Below are 12,351 nucleotides of genomic sequence, written 5' to 3' on the forward strand. Positions count from 1 at the left end.
GGTCTCCCATCCTTTCCACATGTCCTTCCCCCTGCCCCCCCCCCCCATTTCCTGCAGAGCCCCGCAGCCCCAGGTTGAGAGTGGCGAGGCACTCCCAGGGAAGGGGAGATGAACGGCCATCGTATTATCCAAGTGGGACTTGAACAGTTGCCGAACCGCTCACCCGTCCTTAAGCAGCGCGAGCGTCTTTTGGCTCAGGCTGTTTCTCCAGGCCTCCTCTGCCTCTCATTAATTTTGGTAGGGCCTGCTTGTCTTTCTTCTCTCTTGTTCGGTGCCCTTCTAATCTATTTTCCACACGGGACTTCTCCCTGACACGATTTGATTTCCAGGTTGCTAGCAGAGAGAGCTCTGGCTTTGATTTGTGTGCTCCTTCTCCGCGCCACATGTCTTTGCTGCACAGATGTGTCTTTGCTACCTTTTCACATTTCCTTTAAAGGCCCGCAGATGCTTGGCAGAATGCTGCAGAAATAATGCAGAATAAAAGACAGTTCTAGGGAGCCTGGTGTCTCAGACTTGATGTCGGAATGAAGGAAGATTTAGAACTCCTCCGGGTGCAGAGAAAGAAAAGTGAAGGGCAGATTTTCTGCTGCTTATGGAGTGGTTTTTGAACTTCTTCTTTTTATTGATTTCAGGCCCTTCTAAGGCAGGCATGTAATGACACAGTTCAGAGGTATGATGCGAGAGCGGGGCTGAGTTTCAGTGAAGGTCCCTCTGGCACCCGGCTGACTCCCCAGGCCCAGCTGCCTCCCCCCCCAATTCTCCACACACCTGCACCCCTGCAGAAGCCATAGGGGGCCAGTCCCCCGCAAACCAGAAATGTCTCAGACTTCCCTTGTTTCACACAGCTACAGATGCTGTCCAAAACGCCTCAGTTCTTACTATTTTGTATTTCATTTAAAATCCACCAGTCATTATCCTAATGCCTTTTGCAAACCTGAAACTTCTTTGTGAAAAACCCAGACAAGTTGGGTGAGAATTAATTTAGAAACTAAATAGGAGGTGAGGAGGAGTGCGTGGATGAAATTAAGTTCCTTTTATCCCCACTCAGCACAAATTCTGGAGTTTGCTCACGTGCCTTAAACCAGACGAGCTCAGTAACTTCCGGTGAGGGATATGGAAGCTTGGGATGGATTGCTGGAGACGGGTATGTTTCATGGCCTCTGGGCTAGAGGCAACATTTTGAATGAGCTTGCTAAATTGAAGGATCCTGGTAGCACATAAATAGCACCTTTCTGGAGGGCACAAGGTCATTTGGGAGAGGAATGTTCAACATTGGATTCATTAAATGGTGCCAGAGAAAGACAGCCATGTGGAGACCGAACCATCGCTAGAGAGAGCCCTTGGTTCCTGTCTTCTGCACCTCCTGCATTTCATTATGTTTCAGTATTTTTTTTTTTAAGTTTATTTACTTATTTTTGAGAGAGAGAAGGGAGGGGCAGAGAGAGAGAGGGGGAGAGAGGATCCCAAGCAGGCTCTGCACTGTCAGGGCAGAGCCTGACTCGGGGCTCGAACTCAAGAACTCAGAGAGCTGAAATCAAGAGTCAGAAGCTCAACCGACTGCACCACCCAGGTGCCCTTATTTTTCAGTTCTTTAAAAGGAAAAAGGAAAGGCAGTGGACATCCTGGCATTAAACAGGGTAACCTCCAGCCAAAGGGAACACGGCACTGTGTGGAGTGATCTATGGTTTGAATATTCCAGATAGCCCCAGCAGAGAGTCAGGGTGGTGGTGAGGGGGATCAGGGAGGAGGAGGGGGTTTGCTTGGCTGGAAGAAGAGGGATGATTTCCTACCTGGTTGCTGGAAGGGAGGGATGGGGCAGGTTCTGCTTTTTGGTAGTTACTAGATTACTAGTTTGATGATGTTTGGCAAATCACCACGGAGCCTGCGTCCTCATCTGTAAAACGGGGGAAACAAAATTTTCATCCTTTTCAAAGAATATTCGTTGAGCCTATTGTGTGCCAGGTATTGATCTGGGCTCCAGGGAGAGGGCAGTGAACAAATCTAAGTCCTTACTCCTAGAGGGCTTGAATTCCAGTGCAGGCGAGCAGAAGATAAGCAGATTAGTGGGTAGTGTGGCAGGTGGTGATGAATGCCATGAGGCAAGATAAAGCAGGGTGAAGGCAGAGAGAGGGGGTGCTAGTTCATTATAAGAGGGTGTGTGTGTCAGGGAGCATTTGACAAGATGATGTTGGAGCAGAGACCCCAGAAGGAAGTGAGGGAGTGAGTTATGCAGGTGTCAAAGAGGGAGACAAGCATAGAGGCTGGGGGCAGGGGCAGGGGTGCTTGGAGGGAAGCAGAGGCAGAGGTGGGACCTCTGGCGGGACCAGGTCGTAGTGGCCTTTGATTTAGGTGGCAGTGAACCCTTGGCTTTCTCACTCTGAGCAAGGTGGAAAGCCACAGGCTGGAAGGAAATGGCGCTAATCCACACAGGAAGTGATGGTCCTGGACAGGGCGCCGGTGGTGGGGAAAGTGAGCAGTGGCGTCTGGATGTATTTTGAAGGTGGAGTGGACAGGATTTGCTGATGCGTCAGCATGGGTGTGAGAGAAAGAGAGACGTCAGGGACGACTCTGAGTGTTTTGCCCTGGACAACTCATCTTATGCCAAAAGCTGCCATGAGTGTCCCACAACATGAAAAGTGGTGTGGAGTATTGTCGATGAGCCTGGACTCGGAGCCACACGGCCTGGGTTCAGATCCTGGCTTCGCCACTACTTGCTAGGTGACCTGGAGCATTTTACTGAACCTCTGTGCCTCAGTGTCTCCGCCTGCAACCTGGTGCTGACAATACCCCCTGCCTCACCCGGGAGTGAATACAGGTAAAATGTTTGGACCGGTGTCAGGCACATGGCAAGCTCTATATTAAATGTTTGCTATTTTTATGTGAAGTGATACGTATGTCATGGGTTTATGTACATGTAGATGTAGTATATGAGCTTGGGAAACTCAGTAGATGGTTAGTTGCTATTGCTTTTATGTAACAATGTAATACAATTTCACAATAGGTGGGAATTATTTTAGGCAACTTCCACTAGTATTTCTTCGTTGCAGGTGCCTTTACATGGTCTTTCTCTGAGCCCCCTGACGCTCCCCACAGTGATGCCCTCACAGTCCTTCCACTGCACCCTCCCAATCCCCAAACGGGTATTTTCTCTCCTAGTCCCCAAGGGAAACTTAGCTGGGTCAGAAGTTAGAGAACCACAGTCCTTTAAACCACCACTTCTGCCTCATCTGTCACCGCTTCTTGGATACCTCCACTGGGTGTCATCCTTGCCCCCAAGTTGGGAGGCCGGTTCAAACTCATCCTCTGCCCCATCCGACCCCACTTCTTCCTTTTGTTCCTGCGCAGAGTCAAAGCTTTCACATCTCCTTGAAGGCCTTTCGTACCCTGCTCTCCCCCTAGGCCGGGGCTTCCTCACCCTGGAAGTTTGGGTGAGGTTTTCCCAAACCACACACTGACCATCCTCCCTCTCATGCCTCACTCCTATTCCCCAGTAAGACAACCGTGATGGCCTCCCTGCCTCTTGCCTTTCCACTCGACATGCATCCTGGGGCCAGATCAGCCTTCCGGGAGCCCTTCTCCCCATCCCCATTGACAGCCGCTTGGACACAGCCAACACACGGGCAACTGCAGAAGCCTTACAGCTGCTGTCCCAGAGCCGACCACACCCCCCTTCTGGTGCGTTCTTCGCACTGTACCAGAGTGATGTTTATAAATGCAGATGGGCTTGAGTCCTCCTCAGCTGTCCATGGCACTTAAAATCCAGGCTCACTGCCATGACTTACAAGGTCAGCACAGACTAACGCCCATTTGCCTCGGCCACCTGAGGCCACCCTCCTCATATGCTATGACCCTCCACTCACATCAGCCTGTTCCCGGTCTCCTGAGCTCAGCAGACTCCTTACTTCTTCAGGGCCTTTACGTGAGTCTGGAAGGTTCATTTCCTGAGTCTTCACCTGGCCGGCACCTGAACATCCTTCATGTCTCAGTTCTAATGTCATTGTCCCAAAGAGGACTCCTCGGACACCCAATCTCAGTTAAGTCCCCAGCCCCTCATTATTCTCTAATAAGGGCTTGTTCTTTATCTGCCTTATCATGATCTTGACTCAGGGGTGTCTTGTGGGAATGCTCCTTGTCACCTGTCTGCTCTAAGCTCTGTGAGAGCAGAGCCCATGTGTGCTTTTATTACCTCCGGGTACCGAACGCCTCGTGCCTGGCGCAGATAGGCACACTAATATTTGTTGAATGAGACCACCGGATAAATCAAAGAACAACTGAGCGTCTCCTCTGCTCAAAAACCTTCTCTGGCTCCCGCTACACCACCCAGAGAAGCCCAAGTTGGTTTAGTCCTAATTCACATCATTACCCTTCATGAGTCCATACGCCAGGAACATAAAACTCCTTGCTATAATCTTCCACGGGTCCTGCACATTTCTGCCTTGGGGGCTTTATTTCACCACCACTTAAAATATTTCATGAGTGAACGAATGAATGACTGGCCCCAAATCATACCCAGTCTTCAAGGGTATCAAATGTCACATCTGCCGTGAAGCCTTTCAGACACCCCCCGCTGGAATGAAGTTTTCCTTCTTCCAGCCCTCCACGGCACTTTCTCTGTGGCCATTAAAGAAATTGGTCACAGTGCTCGCTTCGGCAGCACATATACTAAAAAAATTGGAACGATACAGAGAAGATTAGCATGGCCCCTGCGCAAGGATGACACGCAAATTCGTGAAGAGTTCCATATTTTTAAAAAAGAAAAAAAAAAAAAAAGAAATTGGTCACATTGCACCTCTCCTTTCGGGTTCTTTCTGCGTGTCTGATTTTCTACTACACGGTGAGTTTCTTGAGGGCAAGGTCCATGTTCTAATCATTTTCGCACCTGCCACCGTCATGCTTCGCCTGTGGCAGGGGCTCAGTGTAAGTGAAGACAAAAAATTATTATGGATTATTGAGTCAAAGGGAGGATGATTTTCCTACGGTAGTTTTTCTAAGGTAGATTCTTCTACAGGTAGTTCCCTATGGAGACACGTGGGGGTGCCCTAGCCAAGCAAAACTATATGCTGCTCAAGACAGATTCATTTCTAAATTATTTTAAAGATAATGGGGCTTCTTTTGAATTTTGTCTCATGGGTCATATTGATCAGCTGTGGAGGACAGGAAGGAAAGGTAACGGACAACTTAGTGGGCCAAGTAAGAGTTAGTAAATCAAATCCAAAGACCACATCTGGTCAGAGAGACAAGGCAGGACACATCTGCTTTCTCTGAGTGAAGGGTCCTATGATCACAGACTATGGCTATAACATTATATGGTTGTCCTCCAAATAAGGAATGGCTGAGGGTTGTGCTGTGTCCCCTCAAAATAGATAAGTTGAAGCCCTAACCCCAAAGTGTGGTGGTATTTGGAGACTTTGGGAGATACTAGGTTTAAATTTTTTTTTAATGTTTGTTTGTTTATTTTTAAGAGAGAGAGACAGAGACAGAGACAGAGACAGAGCAGGGGAGGGGCAGACAGAGAGGGAGACACAGAATCCGAAGCAGGTTCCGGGCTCTGAGCTGTCAGCACAGAGCCCAACTCAGGGCTAGAACTCACGAATGGCGAGATCATGACCTGAGCTGAAGTCGGAGGCTTAACCGACTGAACCCCCCGCCCCCGGGCGCCCCAGGAGATACTAGGTTTAGATGAGGCATGGTGGAATTAGTGTCCTTACAAGAAGAAGAGAGACCAGCACCTGGTCTGTGCCATGTGCAATACAGTGAGAAGGTGGCCATCTGCAAACTGGAGGGGGGTGGGAAACTCTCACCAAGAGCCTGGCCCTGCTGGTACCCTGGTCTCCAACTTCCAGCTTCCAGACCGTGAGAAATGTATCTCTCTGGTTGAAGCCATCCAGTCTGGGGCGGGTCGTTAGGACAACCCGAGCAGGTTATCAGAGGCCGCGTGCAGAAGGGGCTGACTTCCATGCCCTTTGCCTTTTCAACCAAGAGGTTGGTATTTAGGTAAGGAAATGCTGAGCGTGCCTGCGTGGCTCAGGTGTTAAGCATCGGACTGTTGATTTCGGCTCAGGTCATTATCTCATGGTTTGTGAGTTTGAGCCTAGTGACGGGCTGATATCGTGGAGTCTGCTTGGGATTCTCTCTCCCTTTCTCTCTGTTCCCACCCCCTCTAAAATAAAAAATAAAAAGTTTTAGAAAAATGTGTATATCCTGGGGCACCTGGGTGGTTCAGTCAGTTAAGCATCAGACTCTTGATTTCAGCTCAGGTCATGATCTCACAGTTTGTTAGTTTGAGCCCCATGTTGGGCTCTGTGCAGACAGCACAGAGTCTGCTGGGGATTCTCTCTCTCTCACTCTCCCTCTGCCCCTCCCGTGCTCATGCTCTCTCTCTCTCTCAAAATAAATAAATAATCTTAAAAAAAAAAAAGGAAATAAAAAGAAAATGCTGAAACATTTGTTAGGAACAGACAACAGGCTTTCAATCCCCTATCAGAGCCTCTGATTTTGTTCCCTTACTGTATATGTGATGCTTTGAAGACCTATTTTCCATGTTATAAAGAAGGACCAGTCTTCTCTTCTTTCATAACAGTAGGTCAGTGGCCGATCGCTTTTGTTAGATTGTTTGGACCAGACTTTTATTTCCATTTTTGAATGTAATCTTTTTCATTCTTAATGTCAGAATGTTATATTGGAAATAGGTGGTGGGAGCTCCGTCACCCAGGCTAATTGGCTCCCCACTCTCACTGTTGGTCTAAATGTGCAGAGCATTAAGTATGCAGTTGACCCTTGAACGATGCGAGTTTGAATTGTGTGGCTTCACTTGAGTGTGGATTTTTTACAGCACCGGACTGTAAATAAATGTATTTTCTCTTCCTTATGATTTTCCTAATACCGTTTTCTCTTCTTTAGCTTACTTTACTGTGAGAATACAGTAGGTAATACATATAGCATACAAAATATGTCCATGAACCGTTTATGGTATTGGTAAGTCTTCCGGTCAACAGTGGGCTATTAGTAGCAAAGTTTTGGGGGGAGTCAAAAGTAGTAGGTGGATTTTTGACTGCACAATGCCTCGGTGCCCCTAACTTCTATACTGTAGGAAGGTCAACCGTAATTAATCCAGGAATGTCAGTTCAATAGCACCTCACTGCTACCTGGGCCACTTAGTCATGCCTGGATTTACAAGTGTCAAGCTATTGTCTTCCTAATTTCTCATCACTATCCTCTACTGTAAGAACTTTACATTTTGGGGGCACCTAATGGCTCAGTCGATTAAGCGTCTGACTTTGGCTCAGGTCATGATCTATCTCATTGTCCGTGAGTTCGAGCCCCGCGTCGGGCTCTGTGCTGACAGCTCAGAGCCTGGAGCCCGTTTCAGATTCTGTGTCTCCCTCTCTCTGACCCTCCCCCGTTCATGCTCTGTCTCTCTCTGTCTCAAAAATAAATGAACGTTGGGACGCCTGGGTGGCTCAGTCGGTTGAGGGTCCGACTTCGGCTCAGGTCATGATCTTGCGGTCCGTGAGTTCGAGCCCCGCATCGGGCTCTGTGCTGACAGCTCAGAGCCTGGAGCCTGTTTCAGATTCTGTGTCTCCCTCTCTCTGACCCTCCCCCATTCATGCTCTGTCTCTCTCTGTCTCAACAATAAATAAACGTTAAAAAAAAAAAAAAAGACCTTTACATTTTTATTATTTAAAAAAAATTTTTTTAACGTTTATTCATTTTTAAAAAAGACAGAAAGCAAGCAGGGGAGGGGCAGAGAGAGAGGGAGACACAGAATCTGAAGCAGGCTCCAGGCTCTGAGCTGTCAGCACAGAGCCCGATACAGGGCTCAAACCCATGGACCGCGAGATTATAACTTGAGCCAAAGCTGAACGCTTAACTGACTGGGCCATCCCGGCGCCCCAAGACCTTTACATTTTAAATTTTACATGTTTATTTATTTAGATAAACTGAACTGACTAAGCTGAAAACATTGGCAGAATTCAGAGGCATGTAGGGAACAGAAGTCTCAGGTGCAAGGGGGCATGGGTGGCTCAGTCGGTTGAACGTCTGACTCTTGATTTCAGCTCAGGTCATGATCCCAGGGTTGTGGGATCAAGCCCCAGGTCAGGCTCTGTGCTGGGCATGGAGCCTGCTTACGATTCTCTCTCTTTTCCTCTGCTCCTCCCCAGCTCGTGTTCTCTTAAGAAAAAAAAAAAGTCTCAGGTGGAATTTAAAGCGTTTACAAGCCGAAAGAGAAACCTCTCCTTTCCTGTCCTTCATTCTTCCTCCCTCCCTCCCTCCACCCACACACATGGTTCATGCTACTGTGTGCATATCTGTGTGCGTGGGGGTGTCTGTGTGGAATTGTACGTGTACATACATTAAGGATAGGGCTGAGTTTCACATCTGGGTCAATATGATGTAGCCATGAAAGCACGTGTCTTCTCCCTCACCTCCTACTTGGAAACTGCAGGGATCTCGGGGAAGGCTTCGAACATTCACAATCCACAGAATTCACGAGGAGGCACCAAACCAATTATACCTGCATCCTGAGAAGTAGAGAAGTCCCAGTGGAACGTCTAAGTTACACGTTTTTCCTTAATGTGTATATTCTAGGGGCACCTGCATGGCTCAGGTGGTTAAGCATCCGACTCTTGATTTCAGCTCAGGTCATGATCTCATGGTTTGTGAGATGGAGCCCCCCCTTATCAGACTCTGTCTGATAGGGTGGAGCCTGATAGGGTGGAGCTGATAGGGCGGAGCCTGCTTGGGATTCTCTCTCTCCCTTTTTCTCTGTTCCCCACCCCCTCTAAAATAAAATATATATATATATCATATATATATTTATATATATGATATATGTAATATATATGTAATATTATATATATATTTTTAATGTGTATATTCTGGGGTGCCTGGGGGTTCAGTCAGTTAAGTGTCTGACTCTTGGTTTCGGCTCAGGTCATGATCTCATGGCTTCATGAGTTCGAGCCCCGCATCAGGCTTTGTGCTGACAGTGTGGAGCCTGCTTGGGATTCTCTCCTTCTCTCTCTCTCTTTCTCTCTGACCCCACCCCCACCCCACTCATGCTGTCTCTGTCTCTCTCAGAATAAATAAAATAAACTTTAAAAATGAAAGAATTTAAAATACTAAAAAATAAAAAAATGTGTATATTCTGTAACATAGAACATAAACTTGGCATAAAACGGGGTGGTGTTTTACCACTTACTTTTTTCTTGAATAAATTATAAATACTTCTGTGGCACAATATCCTCCTAGAAATGACTTAAGTAGCACCATGCTACTTTATCATGTAGTTTTACCGTAATTTATTGAACCAATCTGTCTTGACCTGTGTTTAAATTGTTCCCAATTTTTAATATTATAAGTAACATCACAGTGAACACCTTTTTGCATATTCTCTCTGCACATCTCTGATATTTCTCTAGAATGAGTTCCTAGACGCTGACTTGTTGGATCAAAGGATATGAACATATTTAATGGTCTCTCCAGAAACATTGTTCTTCTTCTCTTGGGTGTTTTTATAAAGAAAGGGTGTGATCTTGGGTTAGACTTAGAAATCACCTATCTATGTGGTTGAATTGGCTCCGCGATGATAAAATACCCATTTGCCTTCTCCTGACGTGTACATATGGCTTTGCAGAATGAACAGTTTTGTAGGTATTTTAAAGACTTCCTCCGCATTGATAACAACTCAGAAAATTATGGCTTAGTGGGCAGATGATGGGACGGGCAGAGGGCAAACAGGTCAATCAAGAATCACTACAACTTTGCTGTATTGTTTGACCATCCCAGACAGTTCACAGAGTGATCAGCAAAAACTGCAGGAAAAGACTCAAATGTTGTAACTCTGAGATTAGATTATCAGTGATTTAAGAAACGGTGTTTTACAAAATGCTTATTTCAGTCATTTGGGAGTTTCTGTCATTTGTGCCCCTTTGTCATATGAGATATGGTCTTGCCCAAGGGACAGATACAAACAGCAAAGCATCATCATCTCCCCTCTCCCCACTTCATGGGAAAGGGGTCTCTTTTCCTTTTCTTTTCTTTTTTTTTTTTTTTGGCATTGTCTTTTACATATGAAGATACTGCTTTTGACCTCCTTCAATCAGATATGCCGTCTTGATTTTTGTTGTTGCTGTTGTTGCAAAAATGTTGCTCATATCTGTCTTTTGCATTTTGTCTCCCTTCCCTCTGCCTCTCTGCTATAAGTTGGTGGCCGCCATCACCAATGCCATTACACCATTAGCAATGGCTTCCACCATTCTCAGCGTGGCATAAAGGGACACGAACTGGGCCTGAAATCAAGACATCTAGGTTCTGAGGGTGCCTGGGTGGCTCAGTTGGTTAAGCATCTGACTTTGGCTCAGGTCATGGTCTCACCGTTCATGAGTTTGAGCCCCACATCACGCTCTGTGCTGACAGCTCAGAGCCTGGAGCCTGCTTCGGATTCTGTGTCTCCCTCTCTCTCTGCCCCTCCCCTGCTCACATTCTGTCTCACTCTCCTTCAGAAATAAATAGGCATTTTTTAAAAATTAAAAAAAAAAGGGGCGCCTGGGTGGCGCAGTCGGTTAAGCGTCCAACTTCAGCCAGGTCACGATCTCGCGGTCCGGGAGTTCTAGCCCCGCGTCGGGCTCTGGGCTGATGGCTCAGAGCCTGGAGCCTGTTTCCGATTCTGTGTTTCCCTCTCTCTCTGCCCCTCCCCTGTTCATGCTCTGTCTCTCTCTGTCCCAAAAATAAATAAATGTTGAAAAAAAAAAAATTAAAAAAAAAAATTAAAAAAAAAAAAAAGACATCCAGGTTCTAGGAACCTAACCTCTGTAGACTTGTCTACTCATCTATCAAATGGGAGAAGTATGTTAATTGAGGTGGTTCAAGAATAGTCAGAGCTGGACCGTTGTTAAAGCAGGAAGAACACATTTCATTCGGGGCTACTGCAATAGGGGGAGAGAGACCTCAGTTCGGGGCCGTGCTGAATTCTGACTACAGCGTGCACAAGGAGGGGGGATAGCCAAGGAGCAGGGTGAGGGTCAGTGGGTGGAAAATTACTAAGAAGAGACATCAGGGGTGAACTGGCCTAACTGGATTCTTGCTGAAGGCAGGCCAGGGTGATAAGATGTCACCTGGGGCATGCTGGAGGATGCAGAACCTGATCTGACACTGAGGGGGATTAGATATGAAGGACAGGGATGCTGGCTGAACCAAATTAGCAGGATGCTTGTTACAACTGGACAATGCAGAGACAAACACAAGGTTCCAAAAGTTAAAGCCAGGTGGGAGAGGGGTTGAGGAGAGACTATTTGTCAGGATGTTTCACACTGTGTCGTGAGAAGCCCTGGGGGTTCAAGGAGGGGACTTAGGACTGCAGATGGCCAGGGTGTGGTGCTCAGAGGACCATGGGGCTATGAATGGCCCCAACCTGACCACCAGCCTAACAGTTGCACTCTTATCTGCCTGATATATTGGGTTCTATCCAAAATTTGTTGGTTGTTTTAAATCAGTAGAACCCGGGGCGCCTGGGTGGCGCAGTCGGTTAAGCATCCGACTTCAGGCAGGTCACGATCTCGCGGTCCGTGAGTTCGAGCCCCGCGTCGGGCTCTGGGCTGATGGCTCAGAGCCTGGAGCCTGTTTCTGATTCTGTGTCTCCCTCTCTCTCTGCCCCTCCCCCGTTCATGCTCTGTCTCTCTCTGTCCCAAAAAAATAAATAAACGTTAAAAAAAAAAAATTTTTTTTAAATCAGTAGAACCCTCTTGTTCTGGGGCACCTGGATGGCTCAGTCGGTTAAACATCGGACTTCGGCTCAGGTCATGATCTCGCAGTCCATGAGTTCAAGCCCAGCATCAGGCTCACTGCTGTCAGTGCAGAGGCTGCTTTGGGTCCTCTGTCCCCCTCTCTCTGCCCCTTCCCCTCTTGCACGCTCCCAAAAATAAATTAAAAAACTTAAAAGCACCTTTTTTTCCCAACCTATGAAGACTATTACACCAGAAAACGTGTGAAGACAGTTCCAGACGCATTTTAGGATTTTGAGCCAGCCTACAGCAATCTAAGGGCTTAATTTTCTTCGTAACCGATGTCTCAGGAACTCTGCATGAGGGACAGAGGCTTTTTATGAATTACAGAAACTTGCTATGCTCAGTCTGCCTTTCGTGAGAGGCATACCCTTCAAGGACAGACCCTTCCTTTCAGCACATTTTCATAGCCAACGCTGAAATTGATGCGGATTTGAGCGCGTCTCTCACACTTCTCAGGGATAAGTATTCATCCCCGCTCCTGACTTCGCATTTTAGGGCATTCATCCTCTGTGGGAGGCCCTGATTATTCATCCATTTCCACAACACATGCTGTAGTATGATTAGT

At 47.1% G+C, this 12,351-nt stretch overlaps 1 non-coding gene across 1 annotated transcript; it reads left to right on the forward strand.

Annotated features, from left to right (window-relative positions):
• The first annotated feature begins 4,638 nt into the window (after positions 1–4,638).
• On the forward strand, positions 4,639–4,748 carry LOC112868073 (U6 spliceosomal RNA). Its single transcript, XR_003224251.2, has one exon. It is a non-coding gene; the product is annotated as a U6 spliceosomal RNA (small nuclear RNA).
• Positions 4,749–12,351: the final 7,603 nt, after the last annotated feature.

This window comes from Puma concolor, chromosome B4 (genome assembly GCF_028749965.1).
Source record: "Puma concolor isolate L17-30 chromosome B4, mPumCon1.1.hap2, whole genome shotgun sequence".
NCBI classification, from domain to species: Eukaryota; Metazoa; Chordata; class Mammalia; order Carnivora; family Felidae; genus Puma; species Puma concolor.